Here is a 19,295-nt window from a genome sequence, read left to right as displayed (position 1 = left end):
CACTGATGTAGATCCAAACATTCAATTCAGTAGTCAAATGTCACCTCCTCTTCAAGCCTGCCTGACCATCTGAGCCTTTGCTTCCACCGTCCCCTGAGCACTATCATAGCATTTAATTTCCCCCAGTTTGTCACTGTCTCTCCTCTTCTCCTGACAACAGGGATTCCTCCCCATCCCCATACTCCTCTTGAGCCTGGCCGAATGGCACCTAGAACTGTTTATGCCCAATAAATGATGGTGATCATGACAATTTTTATAATGATAATTATGAAAACAAGGTTGATGATAATTTAGTCAGTATTCAGGGTCTTGGCCCAGGATTTAGCCTTTTTTTTTTTTTAAAGGTTTTTTGCCATAAGGTGCATGTGTTCACTAGAGACAGACACAGAAAGAGAGAGACAATGAGAGGAACAGTGAGAAATTGCCTCCTGGGGGAGATGGCCACATCACACAATCTCTTCTCCTCCATTTTCTTCCTGAGATTTTGGTCACACATGCACACATGCCCAGCAGGAGTTTCAAGTTACCAGGTATAGGACTCGAACCATAGTCAGCCATGTGGAAGTCTACCATCTTAACCACTATGCCACTTGCTGGCCCCAGGACTTAACCTTGTCTTTCCATAAGTGCTTCCTAAGTCATCCTACCCAATCCCATGACATTTCATCCTCACTTTATATTTATGACTCTAAAATTTTCACCACCATGCCTGACTTCTCTCTTGACCTCCACATAACTGTATCCAACTATTTCCTTAACACTTTGATTGATAAATATAATAGACATATGAAATTTAGCACAGCTGGAACTCTGGAATATTTCATTCCCAAATTGCTATTCTTCTCATCTTCTCCATTGCATTTAATGGCCCCATCATTCACCCACTTGTTTTGGACAGCAACTGAAAAGGGAATCATTATGTTTCACATGACCTATATCCAATCCTAGCAGTCCTACCAGCTTTACCACCTTCAAAGTAGTAATAAGCCCCGTATACTACCATTTCTATCACTGCTACTATCAGGTCTTAGCCGAAGCCATCTTTCTCTAGGAAGTTTTGACTATTCTTTCCATTTTCATTTTTCACTTTACCATCCATTCTCCACACAGTAAACTGAACTTCTAGTAACAGAATCAGCTCATGTCATAGTCCTTGCCTAAAATTCCCCAGTGACATCCATCACATTTGATACTAAAAGGCTAAATAAAAGATATTTATGTATTTGATAAAACATCAATAAATATCAAACAGGCAAATATCTAAGGCATTAATGATCGAAAGGATTAATGGGAACTCTAACCTGTGCCAGTTTTTTATTTCCAATAAAATAAGACAGTGGTAAAAGGGTTACAACAGCCTTGCCCATAATAAATATGCCCAGAATGATTCTATTTAGTATATTCTCTTGGGAAGCTGGGTAGGTCAAAGCCAAAGTTGGATTCTATTATCTTGATTATGCTCAGGAGGGATTTTCCTCATGTAGCCCTGTAAAATATGCTGATTAGTCCTGAATTCTTTCATGGCAAATTGCTTGTCTGTGGATGATATTTATTGTAAGATGAGTATATTTTTGCCTATGCATACACACATATATATGTAAATGGGTCTATATTTAGATATTAGGTATGTGCATGTATGTGTATGCAAAATCTACTGTGATATTGCCACAGTAGGAAAAATAACACAGATAGAGTATAAAAAGAAATATTTCTATGCTCTTTAAGAGAGACTTAAAAGTCTCTCTTCAGAAAATCTATTGCACTTCAACAATTATTCTCCAAAATAAAAAGAGATCTGAAAAGAGAGTAGCATGATACATGCAACAGAGATGAAACTCAAAATCATCATTCTGAGTTTAAAAAAATCAGAAGAGAATAGATATTATATGATTCCATTGATAAAAAATTTAAAAATGAACAAAACTGATGCACGGTGACAGGAATTAGAAGAGTGTTAAACTTTGAGGACTTTGACCAAGTGAGGCTTGAGAGAAACTGGGCAGTTTCACTATATGGCTGTAGTTGTGCTATGTGATGTGCACATGCACACACATATATGTAAATAAATACATATAAAACTGGGTCAAGCCCTACACTTGAGATTTGTAAAATTTTCCAGCTGTGGTGTCACCAATGGTAGCGTGATGAACTGTAGCACTGGAACCACATGGTCAATAGTGGTTTGGACCCTCAGTCAACCTGAAAGCGTGCCAGGCTCACACACATCCAAGATCTGAATGAGCTAGAGGGCTAGGGGATGGGGAATCACAGCATGATGAGGCCCCCACCAAGGGTGCTTCTCGCTTTCTCCCTCTCTCTTGCATGCACGTACGTGCTCTCTCTCCTGAATAAAATAAACATCCCAAGAGACGTGTAAAATCTACCCTTAGCAAGTAACGTCTCAATCATTAAACCTGGCAGTAGCCACACTGAAATCAGAAGCCTGAAATGATCTGGTGTAATGTATTAAGCAAAAATATTTTTAGGGTTCAATGCAGGTCTGACACTAAGCAAAAAAAAAAAAAAAAAAAATCCCTTGAAAATATGAGTTGATGATTCCAGCACATCAAGTTGTGCCCTTCCTGTTAAAAGGAAAAAGCTCCTTAAGCCTTTACATTGACTTGCTCCATTCCCTGTCCTCTCAAGTACAATAGTGAATGTAAGCTACAATAAAAAGGTCATTTTCTTCTTTCAGCAACAGTAACACAAGTGGCTACATTTCCTGATTCTGGATTAAGTTCAAGATTTCAAATACAACTGGACTCGTTTCTGATTAGAAAGTTTGATATTTATCATAGACTTCCCTGTCTTCCATAACCAGTGTGAGAGAGATTGCAAAAAAGTAAACTGAAAGGGACCATTCTTTTATTTAACAATTAACCCCATCTGGGTAAATAATACGGTGCGGTGCACTTGAGCCATTGCTGTTAGGCTCTGAGTTCAGAACTCAACACGGCTTCAAAGCAGCGTTCATGAAACGATGACAAGATGCTACAGAAATGGCTTTTTATGTGGAATATAATGCGCATCTAGTGTTACATAGTACAGTAATGAGGAGAAGAGGGCTGGAAAGACAGGGAGGATAGTGTGTCTGGAAGTACTTACCTGAGCGAAACACAATCTTGGTTTAGTTCAGGCCCTTAGGCCTAGAAACATGGTATATGGTCTAGAAACTTGAATATTCGAAAACAATTTCACCAAAGGTTGTAAGATTTCCATCACAGGCAAATAAAAACAAAATTCCCTGGCAGTCACTACAGCAGCCAAGAGCTGAGATGCTTCTGAAAACCTGAGCTTCATTCCCTCTTTTATCAGATAATTTCATTATACAAAGGGGCATATGTCTTTTAAAAGTATCAAACAGCACATTAGAACCGTGAAAGCCCGTCAGTCAACAAATCCTTTTGATAAAGATCGATCGCTCCCTGAATAAGGGGAAAACATAGTCCAGGTCAATCTGTCAGCAAACGCATTCAAAAATCTATACTCTGAATTGAGACAAGGAACTCTAATCAACTGAGATTACTTTCCAAGAAAATATTTGGGTATCTCTACAAGCCTGGGTCCCACACCTGACTGCATTCGGCATCCTCAGAAATAATAGGCCGAGTGACACACAGAGGTGTGCTGGCATCTTTGGTTACTTCTGAGAAGCAGGCTTCACCTGATTTCCACCCATCTGTATCACTTTTAGTAAATGGCACAGGGATGGAAATTAATGGGGAACCAGCTAGAGACTTGGTCGGCTCCAATTTCTCAAGTGGATTTTCTATTGTAACGTGGGTAGTCTGAAGACCACATGAGAAACCTAGGGTCTGGGATCTGCTTCAACACTAAGCTGTTTGCAAAGTCCATCTGGAACAAAAAGAGCTTATGCATCGAATTTCCGCCAGTTACAGGTATCTCTAGAGAGATCCATGGGGAAAATAAAACATGGAGAAAATAGATGGGGGATCATATTGATGACCTAGGAAAAATGACTATTTTTGTCAGTTAATTGAGGTCCTGACTCTGTCCCCCAAGGAGCACAAAAGGGGAGAAACTAGCACTTACTGTGCTCTTACTTTTACTGTGCGTGATTTGCAGTTTCCATTATTTTATTGAATCCCAGGACAACACTGAAAGGCATGTATCTGTAGCCCCATAAAGATGATGTAGAAAGAGTAGAGAAATGGCATTTCATACTCAAAACATGTAGTTAGTGTCAGCAGTGATATTTTTGACCCATGGTCTGTGTTTCAGACTGTGTACCAGAATGACTACTAATCTCTGGCTTTCTCTTTGACTTCATGATCCAAGGCCACCCATATCCACACACCATCCCTCCTGATCCCCCTCTCCATGGTTGGGCTGACTTCAGGGTTGTTTTTTTCTTTGTTTGTTTTGCCCTCCCATATAGTGAAAGAACCTGGCTCGTGATGTCAGCCAGGCAAAGAAGGATTTGAGGAAGACAAAGCTCTGTATGAGGGGCACAGTTGGAACACTGAAGACCAAAACCCAGAAACACAGTTCAGAAGCAGAGGAGAATATTCTCTGGCTGGGAAGCCAGAAGGGTCCTTAGACTGGAGGGTGGCCAGAAGGCATGGAAGAGGAAAAGGAGGGGAATGGGAAGAGAAAGAGCTCTATTCTGGGATCAGGCAGATAAACCATGACAGTTTGCCATCAGTCTCCACCTGTCTTTACTGCAAAGGAGAGAGATGAATTGAGTTTTGGAAGATAAGAGCTCAGCCTCATATGGAACTTTGGAACTCAGAGCAATGTATTAGGTCATTGGGAAAGTCATGATGTATTTTCTGTTTTTCTATGCAAAAATGTGTCATGATTTCCTGATGCCCCAATAATTTACCCAACTGAATGCTGAAACTAAATATGTAGTTTCTTTTTTTAAAAAGAATTATTTATTTATTCAGTATTATTTTTAAATTTGCTATAGGGTACATGCACTCACCAGAGAGAAAGAAAGAGAAGGAAAGTGAGAAAGCAAGTCACCAGGGCCAGGACTCCAACCATTATCAGCCCTGTGGGGGTCCAGCTCCCTACCCTGCCACCAGCAGGCCTCCTAAATATATAGTTTCATTATCTGTGTACTCAGGATATTGGCACCTCCTGGTGGAAAGAAAGTAATGATTAAAAGAAGTAATGCAGGGCCCATCAGATGGCATAGTGGTTATATAGCTGGACTCCCACCTGGTCAACCATGGTTCAAGTCCCAGACTCAGTGACTTGAAAATCACACTAGGCATGTGTGTGTGTGTCCGTGTGTGTGTGTGTGTGTGTGTGTGTGTGTCCAAAGTCCTGATAGGAGAAGGGATTGCAGCATGGGCTTTCCCCTGGAGAAGGTGATGTCTCACTTTCTGTCTCTCTGTCTTTCTCTGGTAAGTGCACATGCTCTATAGCAAAAATCTTTCTCAAAAAAAGTAATGCATAGGAAATGCCATGCCTAGTGCCTATAACAAAATAAGCCCTCAGAAACCTTAGGATCTCCCATTCCTCTTCCCATTCTCTTCACTAAGAACCAATTCTACAGTGACACTGACCCTAGGCCTAGCATAGGAAACTCAGTAACAATCAGTTGGGATGAGGAATTCAGACGCAAGGTGTGATGGAGCCTGTAACAGAGGAAGTTCTAAGTAGTAGCCACTTGAGCAACTACCACCCCTCCCCCACATTCCTACAAAGCATGGGATCTCATTGAGAATAATATTTGAGTCAACCAGGATTGATTATTTTGCTTCCTGACGACCTCTTCATACAACAGTATAGAGAAGAGCTCTGAGATTCATCTTAGGCAGGAGTTACGTATCGTATCTGCCTGGATCCCAGCCTGAAATCCAGCAGTTACATCCAGTCCCCTGCTGCCACCCCCTCCTGAATGATAGCCATTGTCCCACTCCCTATCCAACCGGTCTCTTATCTCAGTAGTCCAGAGCATTTTTCCCATTTGCTTTTTAGTGGTGTGGTTATGTTTAAGTATATGCCTTGAGCTCATGAACCTATTCAAGAATGAAGAAGTGAGATGGAGAGTAGAAAAGAACTACATTTTGCAAGGTTATTTTCCTCTTTTTTCATTAATTTAGCTTAATTTTGTGGGGGGCAGAAAAGTGACTGAATTTGGAGTTCTGGGTCTACCCTTCTCCTTACGTGGCTGTAGTAAGTCACAGACTTTAATTTCCTATCAGTAAAATATGAAGGCTTGAGATACCATCTCTGAGGTTCCTTTCAGTAACTTTCCATGAGTTTATTATTATGTTTCATAGAGTTATCATTCATCCTTTAAGAAGGCAAAGGAGGCAAAAATAAGGATTAAGAGGCTGCTTAGAAAATGGCACTACATTGGAGCCCTGGGTTCCAAATCTAGGTCTGTCACTGACTAGATATGCTCTTAAAATACTCTCCCATTGAACTTCCCTCTTCCCAACTGTAACAGAAGAATTGTTATCAGATAACTACTAAGGATTCTTCAAACACTAATATTCTGCAATGGATTCAATAAGCCCTCATTCTAGAGCATAGTTTTTTTATTTCAGACCCTCTTTTAGGTGCAGAAAAACCACCTTTGTAAGGAAAGAATAATCATCTCTAGTGGAACCGGTTTCTCAAAGCTCCCTAGTATTCCTGATAGACAACAGAGGGCACTCTTGACATGCGTGCATATAAAAGGTCCCCCAGGGACCCTTGGTGTGAGCTGCCACTGCATGTAGTTGTTTTGGAACTAGAGTATTTGTTTTGTTGTTTTAGTTTTTGCTACAAGGTGCATGCACTTGTCAGAGAGAGAAAAAGATACAGAGGGAAAGTGAGAAATCACACACATACACACACACACACACACACACACACCCCCCCATGGGAGATGGTCACACTGCAGTTCCTTCTTCTCCACTGTCCTCTCAAGACCCTAGACATCCACATGCACATGGGTTCTTCAAGCCACCAGGTCCAGCACTAGAATCATACCATTGGCCATAAGGGATCCAGCCATCTTAACGACCACAGCACCATTTGGCCTGGAGCTAGAGGTTTTATGCTATGATACTATAAAGTTTCTATCTCACCTATTCGTTCTCAAAAGCCCAATCCCTTTGGAACACGGTGGGAATTCTTGTTGACTATAAGTTATCAAACACATTTCATAAAGGAAAAATATCAATTCCATAGTCAAGGCAGTTTGGAAAGGAGACAAGTGTGATGGTAATTGTTCTACAAGCAGCCTGCTGTGTTCCATTGCTGTTTCAGCCAGGGCGACTTTAGGCTACAAGCCTGTTTTGTTCTGCTTGACAAATCCTTTTGGATCTTGAAGAGGACAGAGATTCATGTCATAAAACCTGAAGGCAGATTCTAACATAGTTTTAGAATATCCCAACTTGCATGCAAATCACCTTTATTTAGTATTTCACTTGGTCCTGAAAACGATATACTTAAATTGTGGGCATAAAGTAGCAGGAAAAACTAGAAAATCTTTGTGTGTGTGTGTGTGTGTGAAGCAAGTGGAATCTGTCTGATCTGCAAGGCTATTTGCTTTGAATAATAATAATAAAAAAAATAACAAGCACACACAGTGGAAAATAACATACTAAGTTTCGAAATATTTGTCTCCGATGTAGCAACCACGTCCCTTTTAAGAGCAGATCATATGCTCTAATATACATAACATATGACTTTTCTTGATTCTTGTCATTGCCCACAGGGATCTCATTTTCTATTGAATCTTGACCTTACCTTCAAACTAGAATCAATGGTCACTTATAGGCTAGAATGTACTAGACAAATAAAATATAATGTTGCACTTTTGACAATTTCAGCTATATTTCCAGTAAGATGTTTCGCTTTAAGGGGGGAAAAAAAATCTTTGACAAATTTGCCACTACTTTGAGCAAAACAACATGGCAGATTTAATCAGGATTGTAATGACATTAAATACAGCAGCATTCAAAGAAGTGTGGCTACAGGCCCCAACTAAGCACCTTAATATAATATACCCGACAGAAATTCGATAATTTTTTTTGAGATTTTTATGTTCCTTGTATTTTTTTCCCTCTGATTCCAAAAGGAAATGCTTATAATTATTGGCTTTCCATGTAATGATTATCACATTTTTTATTTCAGAGCAAACACCTCTGGAAACACATTCCTTGTGGTAACCCGAGATCCCCCATTTGGGCAAGATTCTGATTGATTTCAGTAGAACAAAGGAACAATTGCATCTCATTTGAAATCTAGATGAGGTGCTCCATATATTTTTTTAAATTGGGAGTGATAATGGTTGGGTGGTCAGCACTTCAAGAGAAGGGGAGAAAGAAAAACAACATTGAACCGTGCTAGTGGATAGTGGCTATTTTTCTGGGCTGGAACTGGTTAACTAGGAATTGAAAAGTCATCCTCTGGTAGCCTGAACAGGAACCTGCAGTCTGCAAACACTTATTCCCATCAACACTGCTCCAAGGAGGTGCCGAAACACAGGGTCCCTCATTCTAATCTTGTGTCTGTCCTGGTATGAATTAACAGAGGGGAACAGGAAATGGATCGACACTGTTCATAAGTAAGGAGGCCAAGCAGAAGGGGGGTCCTTCTGCTTTCAATCAAGAGGGAAGGTACAATCTGGGGCGTCATCAGTGCATCTCAACCATCGATAAACCCAGGCTTCTACAGGGAGCTGGGATTCTTTCTGGATGGAATTACACACTTTGTGTGTGAAAATTATTTCTTGTATAGAATACCTGTTCACTTACAAAAGAATGTGGGTGGAAGGAAATAAATGAAACGGGTGAATTTGGCACTAGACCATGTGGAGAAATCATTATCATTATTATCATCATTTTATTCATATTACTTAATACCAGTATTTTTCCCAATTCCCAATCTGAAATACCCCAAGAGAAAAAAAAATTAAATATTAACTTTTATGAAAACCTTCAAAACCCAGAAATTTAGGAGCAATTTACTGTCTGTTCCTAGGTTATTCACGTTGTAGTAAGTCCTGTTAGCCTTGCTTTTAATACTATTGATACTGATCCTTGCTTTGTTGACATCTTGCATAGCTACTCTTAAGAGCTGGGAACTGATTTGCTTAATTTCAATTTACTAATCCAATAAACTTCCCTGTTTGCTTGCACAGCAAGCCTTTGAAAACCAGACATTTAGGCCACTTCCTATTCCAGGAAAGATTTGTACATGGGCACTTGGTCTTAATCAGACAGAGGATGGACTTGACCCAGGGTGGATGTGGTTGAAGGTGCTGCTGACCCAGCTGGAGTAGGAAACGAAAACACTGCCAGCCTCCTCCAGAATCACACCTTCAGGTATAGCTACAGGATTCCTTTTGAAAAGAGTATCCCAAACTAAGAAGCTTGTCTATAGAAAATACAAGCACAAAACAGAAGGCATGTTTCTTGTGGTTATTTGTCATTTTAACAGCCATATCACGGTTTCTCTCCACTTGTGTAAATAAGTGGGAGGTGCCTGTATTTTAAAGAACAGGTTGTCTTGAAACCTCATTTTTGTCCAGCAGTTTGATATGTTAGCATCACAGTCACCTCATTGCTGCAAATCAGGTATGTTGGGAATTTTATTACTATTTATTAAACTAATACGGCCATCTGTGAAAAGACCTGCTTTTCCCTCTGAAAAACATAACACAGTAAGGTGTTTCGAAACACCATGTATGTGCCCGAAAAGTATAGAGGGAGTCTGACTTCATCAAGATAATCCCCAGGGTTTAGCATAATGTCCTTCTGATGTAGACTACAAATTTAATAAATATTTGACAAATTAATGATTTGTGTAGACTACTAGCCTGACACTCAGCTCTAAGTAAATGCTTCATGTATTGAGAAATCATCACATAACTAGGTCTCTATAAAGCCCAAACTGCATTTAAAAATGGTTTATACCAATTCTTTGGCAATATTTAAGCAAAAGCAATGGACTATTTGTTCCTCAACCAACCTTCAGTCCCAGTTTTCAGTGTTTGTCTTTGTGTCTATAAGCCCAGGCCTGGGGTAGTATTTCCCATTATCTCCTTACATCTTGTTTGTTTTCATTTATTTTTTCAGAGATTTTTTTTTTTCTTGTAGTTCAAATGAAGGTTGGTCTTTTTCATTTCAAACTAATTATAACAGTATGATTGGAGAAGAATATCCAGGCAAATTGTATTTTACTCGCCAAAAGATCAGTCCAATGTAAAGAGGAATTTTCTTGATTCTGGGACCACAAAGCTGTGGGGGAACTCTTGGATGAAAGTCATAATCCAGCGGAGAAGGATGAAAGGAATTTAAAGGTGAATTTGGGGACTTTGGAAATTTAATACTGTGATTTGGTATCAGATTTAAATTCTTTCCAAAGCCACTGTGAAATCAAGGTGGGGAGGGGTTACTTACAAAAAGTTGAACATTATTATAACTATATATAAAAATGTTTACCAGTCCCTATGTTCCCAAATCAACAAATGTTCTTTTTAATTCTCCATATAGGTGTTACTGTATTTTACTGAGCTATGTTTTTACATACAAAAGAACTGTTGGCTTGGTACTGAAGATAAAAACGCATATAAATGTATAAATTACAGGGTTAAAAAAAGATATTGTACTGTACTTTTATAAACCTGCAGATCTAGCAAAATTTGAGAATATAAAATATCAATAAAGCTGAAAGTTGACTCAATTTTTCAACGGCAGAGAAAAGCCAGATATACCAAGAAATAAATTCCTCCATGAGCGGCTGAATGGATGGATTGAATATGAGCATATTTCAACAGCCTAGAAAGTTCTTTGCTCCTGTTAGTTTTGAAGACGTTATCTTGTATTCCCAATGTGAAAACCCAGAGACAGGGAAAACTAAGGAATATGGTTGCATTGTACAGAAATTCTTTCAACAAAGTTGCAGATAAAGCATGCTTACTTTTTCCAAGAGTCGAAAAATATGGTAACACATTTTTATTCTAGTTGACCATGGTAATTTGTTTCATGCCAGTAAAAATGGTTGGCTGCATGAGGAGAGGCTGAATGATGGAATATGGTCCTAAATGATAATCATCTTGGTTGTCCAAAGGGAGTGCCACCAGGGGTCATCTTTCTCGGCTTTAGAGATTCAGATTGAAGGGGTGGTAAGTGGTCATTAGAGCTAAAACTGCATGAGTTTCAGAGCCAAGCTGATGTTTAAATGCTGGCTCTCGACCTTACTTTCAAGCCTTTACCCTTTTTAAGTTCTTTTTAAAAATTTTTAAAATTTACGTTTAATTACTATATATCTTTACAGTGTACAACATTGCTTTTTGCAGTACAAATAAGGTGCGTATCAGTCAATGGAGATTATAACATTAATTTGACTGGCTTACTGTAAGGGACAAAGAGGTAAATGTGGGCAGTTGTTGCTGTAAGGAAGCACTAAAGTGCATGGCAGTCCGGCACCATCCTTTTCTTTTTCCTTTTTTTCCTTTTTAGTCTTTATTTGACATTTGCTATGAATTCTTTCTTTTGTAAAGATGTGTTTATTTATGAAGCGTCATATACCTGCTCAAGTGATTTAATATCCCAACTTTGATTCATTTAATGGGATATGTACTATCAAGGTGTGACTTTTTCACTTAAAAAAATAAAGAAGAGGGACCAGCGGATGAGTAATGGTTACATCGCTGGACTCCTATGAAGTCCACTATGGTTTGAGTCCTGGGCCCAGTAGCGCCCATGTTGGGTACATGTGCTTGTGTGCCCAAGATCCTGAGAGGAGAATAGAGGAGAAGGGACTGCAGTGTGGCCATTCCCCATGGAGGAATGATTTCTTACTTTCTGTCACTCTGTCTCTCTCTCTCTGATGAGCACACATGCCCTATAGCAAAAATCTCTCTTAAAATAAAGAAAGAAAAAAAGATCATGATTTTTGTACTAACCAACACTAAAATTAGTAATTTAAAAAAATAATATTCTTTTACTTGGAAATTCAAATTATTTATTTTCTCTTTCAATATATGATGTTTCCTTGAGCGTGGTCGCACCTGCTCTATGGTAAAAACTACTGGAGGCTGGATGATATTTCTTAACAGGAGCTTTTTGTTTACTATTACTCTCTCTAATTATTTCAGTTTCTTTTCTAACAATCTGAGCTTGTATTTCTTTTCTAACAATCTTTTCTTGTAAATCTGAGCTTATTCTCTGTTTTCCATCCTCCAGACCTAACAGTTTTTATTTTTTTTTTTTCATCATTTAAATACTTATCCTTTTCCACCCCAGGTTTCTCTCCACCAGACACTTTCCTTCAGAGTAGCCATCTTTTTTTTTTTTTTTTTTTGAGAGAGATTTTCACTGTAGGGCGCGTGCGTTCGCCAGACAGACAGAGAGAGACATAGAGACAGAAAGCGAGAAATCACCCCCCAGGGGGGATGGTCACGCCGCAATCCCTTCTCCTCCATTCTCCTCTCGGGATCTTGGGCACGCACGCACACGCGCCCGGCGTGAGTTTTAAGCCACCGGGTCCGGGACACGAACCGCGGTCGACTACGTGGGAATCCAGCGACATAGCCATTACGCTAACTGCTGGTTCCCAGAGTAGCCATCTTTTATGGCTGCTTTGCCCCATTTGTACATGTCACAAATCTACATATAAATATACTAATATGCTTTCCTGGGTTTAATTCATTCTAACTTGCAGTGGAACTCAGATTCCAAAGTATTTTCTGTTCAAGGGATAGGACTGAGCAAAAACGGATAGAGTAATGAGAGAATGAACGAATAAAACCTAATAAGAGTTTAAGTAGATACTTTTACCTTAAGCATCACTAAAACTAGAAATGTCCCCTGGTTACCATACTGTACACTAGGAAAGGACTCCAGAACATCCATGCCAGCATTCCCCACACCAATACCCATATGGGAAAATTAGTGCTAACAAGTCACTGCACCCTTTATCATGGATCAAGCATGACCCCTCACAGGCTTTCATCACAACTTTCTTCACAGCTGCTATCAACCAGTTAGAATAGGCACATGGTAAGAAACCCACCTAACATTGCTAATCTATTAAAGCATTTTTTGGCCCTATGTACCAAAATGTATAATGTAAAACTTTTTTTAAGCTTACAGTGGAATTTTTGGAAGAACTCTGTTCTTAAGTGACTCTATTCCCCAGAATATAACTTACTTTTAATGTCTGCTGGGTTTCATTTCAGAAGGTAGGCATGATCACAATGTTCCCAAATATACTCTTCCTGATTGAATCCCTGGAAAGGAAACAGACACAGAGGTATAGACAAACCCTGGGAAAAAAACACTACATTTGTGGAAATGGCATTTGAGTGTCAACTATGCACCACATGCTTTGTCTACATCATCCTGTTTAACATCTATGACAAACTTATGAGTTAGAGACCATTATTATTTCCATTTTACAGATAAGGATATTGAGACTCAGAAAATCTTGGGACCAGCAGTTAGCATAATGGCTATGTCACTGGACTCCCATGTAGTCGACCACGGTTCAAGTCCCGGACCTGGTGGCTTAAACTCATGCTGGGCACATGTGCGTGCATGCCCAAGATCCCGAGAAGAGAATGGAGGAGAAGGGATTGTGATGTGGCCATCCCCCCTGAGAGGTGATTTCTCGCTTTCTGTCTCTCTGTTTCTCTCTGTCTCTCTGGCGAGCGTACGCAACCTTTAGCAAAACTATTAAAGCATTTTTTGGCCCTATGTACCAAAATGTATAATGTAAAACTTTTTTTAAGCTTACAGTGGAATTTTTGGAAGAACTCTGTTCTTAAGTGACTCTATTCCCCAGAATATAACTTACTTTTAATGTCTGCTGGGTTTCATTTCAGAAGGTAGGCATGATCACAATGTTCCCAAATATACTCTTCCTGATTGAATCCCTGGAAAGGAAACAGACACAGAGGTATAGACAAACCCTGGGAAAAAAACACTACATTTGTGGAAATGGCATTTGAGTGTCAACTATGCACCACATGCTTTGTCTACATCATCCTGTTTAACATCTATGACAAACTTATGAGTTAGAGACCATTATTATTTCCATTTTACAGATAAGGATATTGAGACTCAGAAAATCTTGGGACCAGCAGTTAGCATAATGGCTATGTCACTGGACTCCCATGTAGTCGACCACGGTTCAAGTCCCGGACCTGGTGGCTTAAACTCATGCTGGGCACATGTGCGTGCATGCCCAAGATCCCGAGAAGAGAATGGAGGAGAAGGGATTGTGATGTGGCCATCCCCCCTGAGAGGTGATTTCTCGCTTTCTGTCTCTCTGTTTCTCTCTGTCTCTCTGGCGAGCGTACGCAACCTTTAGCAAAAACCTCTCCAAAAAAAAAGAAAGAAAGAGAAAAAGAAAATCTAAGTAAATTGTCCAAAGCCATATAGCTATTAGATGCCAGAACTTAAGTTCAACCCATTGATTTCTTGATTTTAGAATCTGTTTTTCTTAATCACTGATCATTGTGTTTTTCTGCCTAATAGATCAATAAAAATACTTCCTTTAGAGGCCAGTAGGTGGTGTGAGAACTAGGGTGCTAGACTCACATGGCTGACTATGGATCAAGTCTCAGACCTGGTAGACTGAAAATCATGCCTGGTGCATGTGTGTGTGTGTGCCCAAAATCCCAGAAGGAGAATGGAAGAGAGAGGATTATGGTGTGGCCATCCCCACCCCACCCCCCCGGGGGGGGGGGAGTGGTGATTTCACACTTTCTCTCTCACTGACAAGCACACACATCCTAAGGCAAAGACCTAAAAACAAAGCAAAAGAAAAACTACTTTGTTTAACAAACACAAGCTGAAGATTTTTTTGTAAGCATCAAGCCAATAATAATGTCCTTTCCTATAACAAATCAACTTCTTTTGGGAAAATGGAGCATTAGAATGGTGTACATGGTAAGACTGAAAAAAATCTACAAGAAAGGAAACCCTGCCACTCACTGAACAGAGACATAAGGGAGCAAAGGAAACCTAGAGCAGGGTGGGTTCACATTTTACACAAAAACAGACTACAGATTTGTGTGTGGTCAGGTAACCTCTGTGGCTCATACCCCTACTTCTTTCATCACTTCCATCAACCCAAGAGGAAATCTGGGAATTTCCTCTACCCTCACTAAATTATCAGCTTCAGGATTTTTTTTTGCTAGCTCCCCCCACTAAATTATCAGCTTCAGGATTTTTTTTTGCTAGCCTTTTTTTTTCCCTAGGTATCCTCAAGACCTAGCACAGTGGCTGGTACTCAGCAGGCATTGAATAAATGTTTGCTAAAGACTTGAATGCCTAAAGGCAAGGAAAAGAAGGAGAAAGAGGAAAAGAAAAAGAAGGAAGAAAAGGGAAGGGAACAAAAGAAAGGAAAAGAGAAGGAAGGAAGACCTAAAGAAATAGATATCTTTTAACATTCTACCCTAGTCCTGTCCCAGGGGACCCTTCATACCTGTTGTCCTAGCTCTCTGCTCTCCCAGATCTCTCTGCCTGGACACTTACCTACTAGGGACTTGCCAGAGTCGGAGTCCTGCCTATTCTGGACTTTTCTACTCCTTTCTCTCCTTGTTGCTACAAGGTCAGACCTCCCAGTATTCATTTCTACTTTTCTAGGGAGGGAACAGTCAGGGTTACTGTGGTAGAGGATGGGACAGAGGATAGGAGGCAAGCCCTTCAGATTATGGTCTTGGCCAAATCAGTCTGTCTTACCTTTGACCAAGCTGATGTTAGAACAGCATCTAGAGACCCAAACACTCAGGATCCTAAGTAAAGGTTCCCTTTTATCTAGACCCAGTAGCCATTGGAGTATAGCCATCAATAAAGGGAGCCTCATAGTTATATTGTCCTACCAAAGAGTGACAGCCTGAATGTTGCTTCTTCCCTATAAAACAGGCCATTTCACCTCTGGCTCATATGAGATCATCCTTACTCTTTATTTTTTATTGTTTATTTATTTATTGCTATAGAGTATGTGTGCTCACTGGAGAAACAGAGAGAAAGCAAGAAATAATCCCCGGGGGCATAGCCATGTCACAATCCCTTCCCCTCCATTTTACTCTCGGGATTTTGGGCACACATGCACACACGCCTGGCATGAGTCTTAAGTTGCTTGGTTCAGGACTTAAACCACAGTAAACCACTTGGGAGTCCAATGCCTTAACCACTATGCCACCTACTGGCCCCAGTTCTTTATCTTTTATTAATTACTTTTCAGGAACTCTGCTTTCCAGATAATTCTCTTTAAGTTACACTAGAAACACATTTTGGGATTTTCTCATGAGCCTCTGGAGCCACCAAGATAGCTACCCTCCACAATTTTTCTTATAGGATTTTTTTTTTCCTGTAGTGGCACCTACTGGTTCAAGTATTATTTGTAACTTCTCTTCCTCATACCCCATACTACCCTCAATCTTTTCACTTCTCTATCTGAGAGGCATTCTAAGTCAGACCATTCTTCCCCACATGTGGTAATACCCTAATCTGTGTCACAGCTCACACTTGCCTAGCCCTGAAATAGACTCTGACCTTGTTGCACTGTTTCCACTCTTGACCCTCTCCAGTCCACTCTCTACAGAGTGTCAGGTGGTTCTTTTTCAGACAAAGTTAGATCATGGTGCCTGTTGGTTACTCCTTTTACACTCAAAGTAAAACCCTAACTGCTTCATTTGTACCATGGATCCCATATGAGCTGGCACCTGATTATCTTCCTAACCTTATCTTTACCACTGTCCTACTCTCTCTTTACCACACAGGGTCCTTGCTGTCAGTGAACATTCCAGACACTTCCACTCAAGGCCTTTATGCTCATTATATTCTCTGCTCTGAATGCTCATCCTCAGATATCTGCATGGTGCAGACATCCACTTAATCCAAGTCTGTGCTCATTGTCACCTCATTAGAGTTGACAGATTTTCTCTGCCCCTTATCCCATTAAGCTTTCTTTCACAGTACTTACCATCTGACACACTGCATCTTTATTTATTCATTTAGTGAACATACTGGGGACTTGGGGTTGGATCCTAGGACACTTCAACACAGGGCCCAGGCAGAACAGGTGTTCCGCAAATATTTGTTGAGTAAGTAAAGGGACAAACATTCCAGAGGAGTCAAAAGAAGGCTGGAGGAGTTTCAGAGTATTAAGGCCCAGATCTGACCTAAAGAGAAGTATAATAAATAGCTTTTTTTTTTTTTTTCTTAATTGTGTATCCCTGCTCTGCTGTTCTGTTCCAGACCTGAGTTTCTGCTGGATACAATGAAGTCTTTTGCTGGGCAAAACCAAGGTTTGGAAAGTAGAAAGAATGGCTTCATCTATACTACTGCCCCTTACTCCATCGCAGACCCATGATTTTTACCTCATAACCCAATACTGAATAAATGAGTTCGATCTCCCAAACAGTGAGACAAATAGGCTCCTGAAGTTAAACTGAGGCATAAGGATGAGACCAAGGTCATACAAGCAGTTGGGCAAGACATTAGGATTAAGATCTAGACCACATCCCTTCTTCTTCTGGGTGTTGGCTATCAAAAACATTGTGCTTGGAGCTGGTCCATGTTTTATGGATGTTTCATTCAAGCACAAGTGAAAGAGAGTCCCTAAAAACTAGACTGGTTTGTTAACTTTCCAAAACTGTGGTCATTGTGTGTGATAGGACAGATGAGTTTAAGCAATCAGAGTATTAACAAGCCTCCCTTTGGGTCTCTCTGACTGCTTCTCTCTATTTGCAGACATAATATTCAGTTTCTCCAAAACATCTCTGGTTACTGAAAGTAAATTTTGTGGGAAAAATAGTGACGATGGTCAAACAAAGAGTTAATGCAACCAAAACAAAAAATCCAGTTTGAAATATTTTTACAACGTTCTTTACACTAGAGAGTGGTGGAGAAAAAACAGCATTTTAAGTGCTGCTCTTTTTCCCATTAGGTTGTCTGCTTTTACAGGTGGCAAGTTTCAGCGAGATCTAAAGGCGAAAGGCTCATGCAGAGATGGTCTGGAGCAGAGAGGCTTAACCTGCCTGACCTCCTGCCCATGCATACAACATAATCACTCACAAAATAGATACTAAAATAATGTTAGCAGCCGCCTGGCCTAAACTAATAAAACCAAGTACGTTGAGAGTTAAGGCAGAAAGCCTGTCCTTAACTCACCCCCTCAGGCCTCAGCATTACCTCTTCCCTGGCCTGAATTAACGGAGTTCAAACCAAATGGCTTTTTGCACCTCCCTCTTTTCCTTGTGTCATTCTGTCACTGTTTTATTTTTTTTTATTTTTTTTTTAACAGAACCTGACTCAGTAAATTTAAACGTCCTTTACTTTCTCACTCACCACATGCAAACTTTAATTAAGGTTGTCTCTACATAACACCAACATAACTTGTTGAGAAGTGAAATGTATAGTGAAATAACTGAGTCGAGGCTACAGGAGGAGAGAAAAGAGAAGTCAGAGAGGGTCACTCAGAACAGCAAAAAGACAGATTCCTTCTCCCTACAGTCTCTCCTCCTTTGGGCTATAAGCTCTAAGCCTCTTATTTCTGTTCTAGAGAAAAAATATTTCTCCCAAAAGTAGATTTCCATTTCTCCAAAGCCATCTTCTCATTGCACAAATGCTTCCTATACTTATTATCTCTATTTTAGCCATATTAGCAGGGAAACCATTGATCATATTATCCTTTTTCATAAAAGAGAAATTGGAAGTTTGAAAGTTAATGCTATGTCTTCAATCTCAAGGAAAGACTAATTTAAAACCACCAAATAATACAATTTTAAATAGATTTTTTTAAAAAAATGTTAAAGATTCGTTAAAGAAGTAACATACCAAACAGGGAACTAAATTTACATTTCTCCATGTAAAAGTTTCAAAAGGATGAACATTGGTTGGATGCTATCCAGGTGATAATAACCGACTAGGCTGTATATATGTGATAAAAGAATCCCTACACCCCATTTCATAGTTTATGTAGCTTGTACAATAGAGATCATGGGATGGGTAAACAGGTGTGATTTCTTAGCTTTGCAGACTTAACAGATGTTCATTAGTTTTACATGGAAGTTTTGCAGCTTCCATTACAGCTACCAATGACTGATTTCAAGCTGGAGTTAACAAAATTCCCTCCTGGTTGCAATAAGAAAGGGACAAAACTCAGAGGCAGTAATCAGAAAGACAGGCAGAAAGCTTCACAGCTTTGAAAAGGGCAATCTCAATTAATCTACACTTGGACCAATCATTTTACTGTATATATATTCAAGTAACCTTCCTTAGGAATATGGTTGATAAGCACTGTCACTTAAAATCTAAACTTTTGGGACCAGCAGATAGCATAATGGCTATGTTGCTGGACTTCCA

Source organism: Tupaia chinensis, unplaced genomic scaffold (genome assembly GCF_000334495.1).
Source record: "Tupaia chinensis unplaced genomic scaffold, TupChi_1.0 Scaffold138407_1, whole genome shotgun sequence".
Lineage (NCBI taxonomy): Eukaryota > Metazoa > Chordata > Mammalia > Scandentia > Tupaiidae > Tupaia > Tupaia belangeri.
This window is presented reverse-complemented; position numbering follows the sequence as displayed.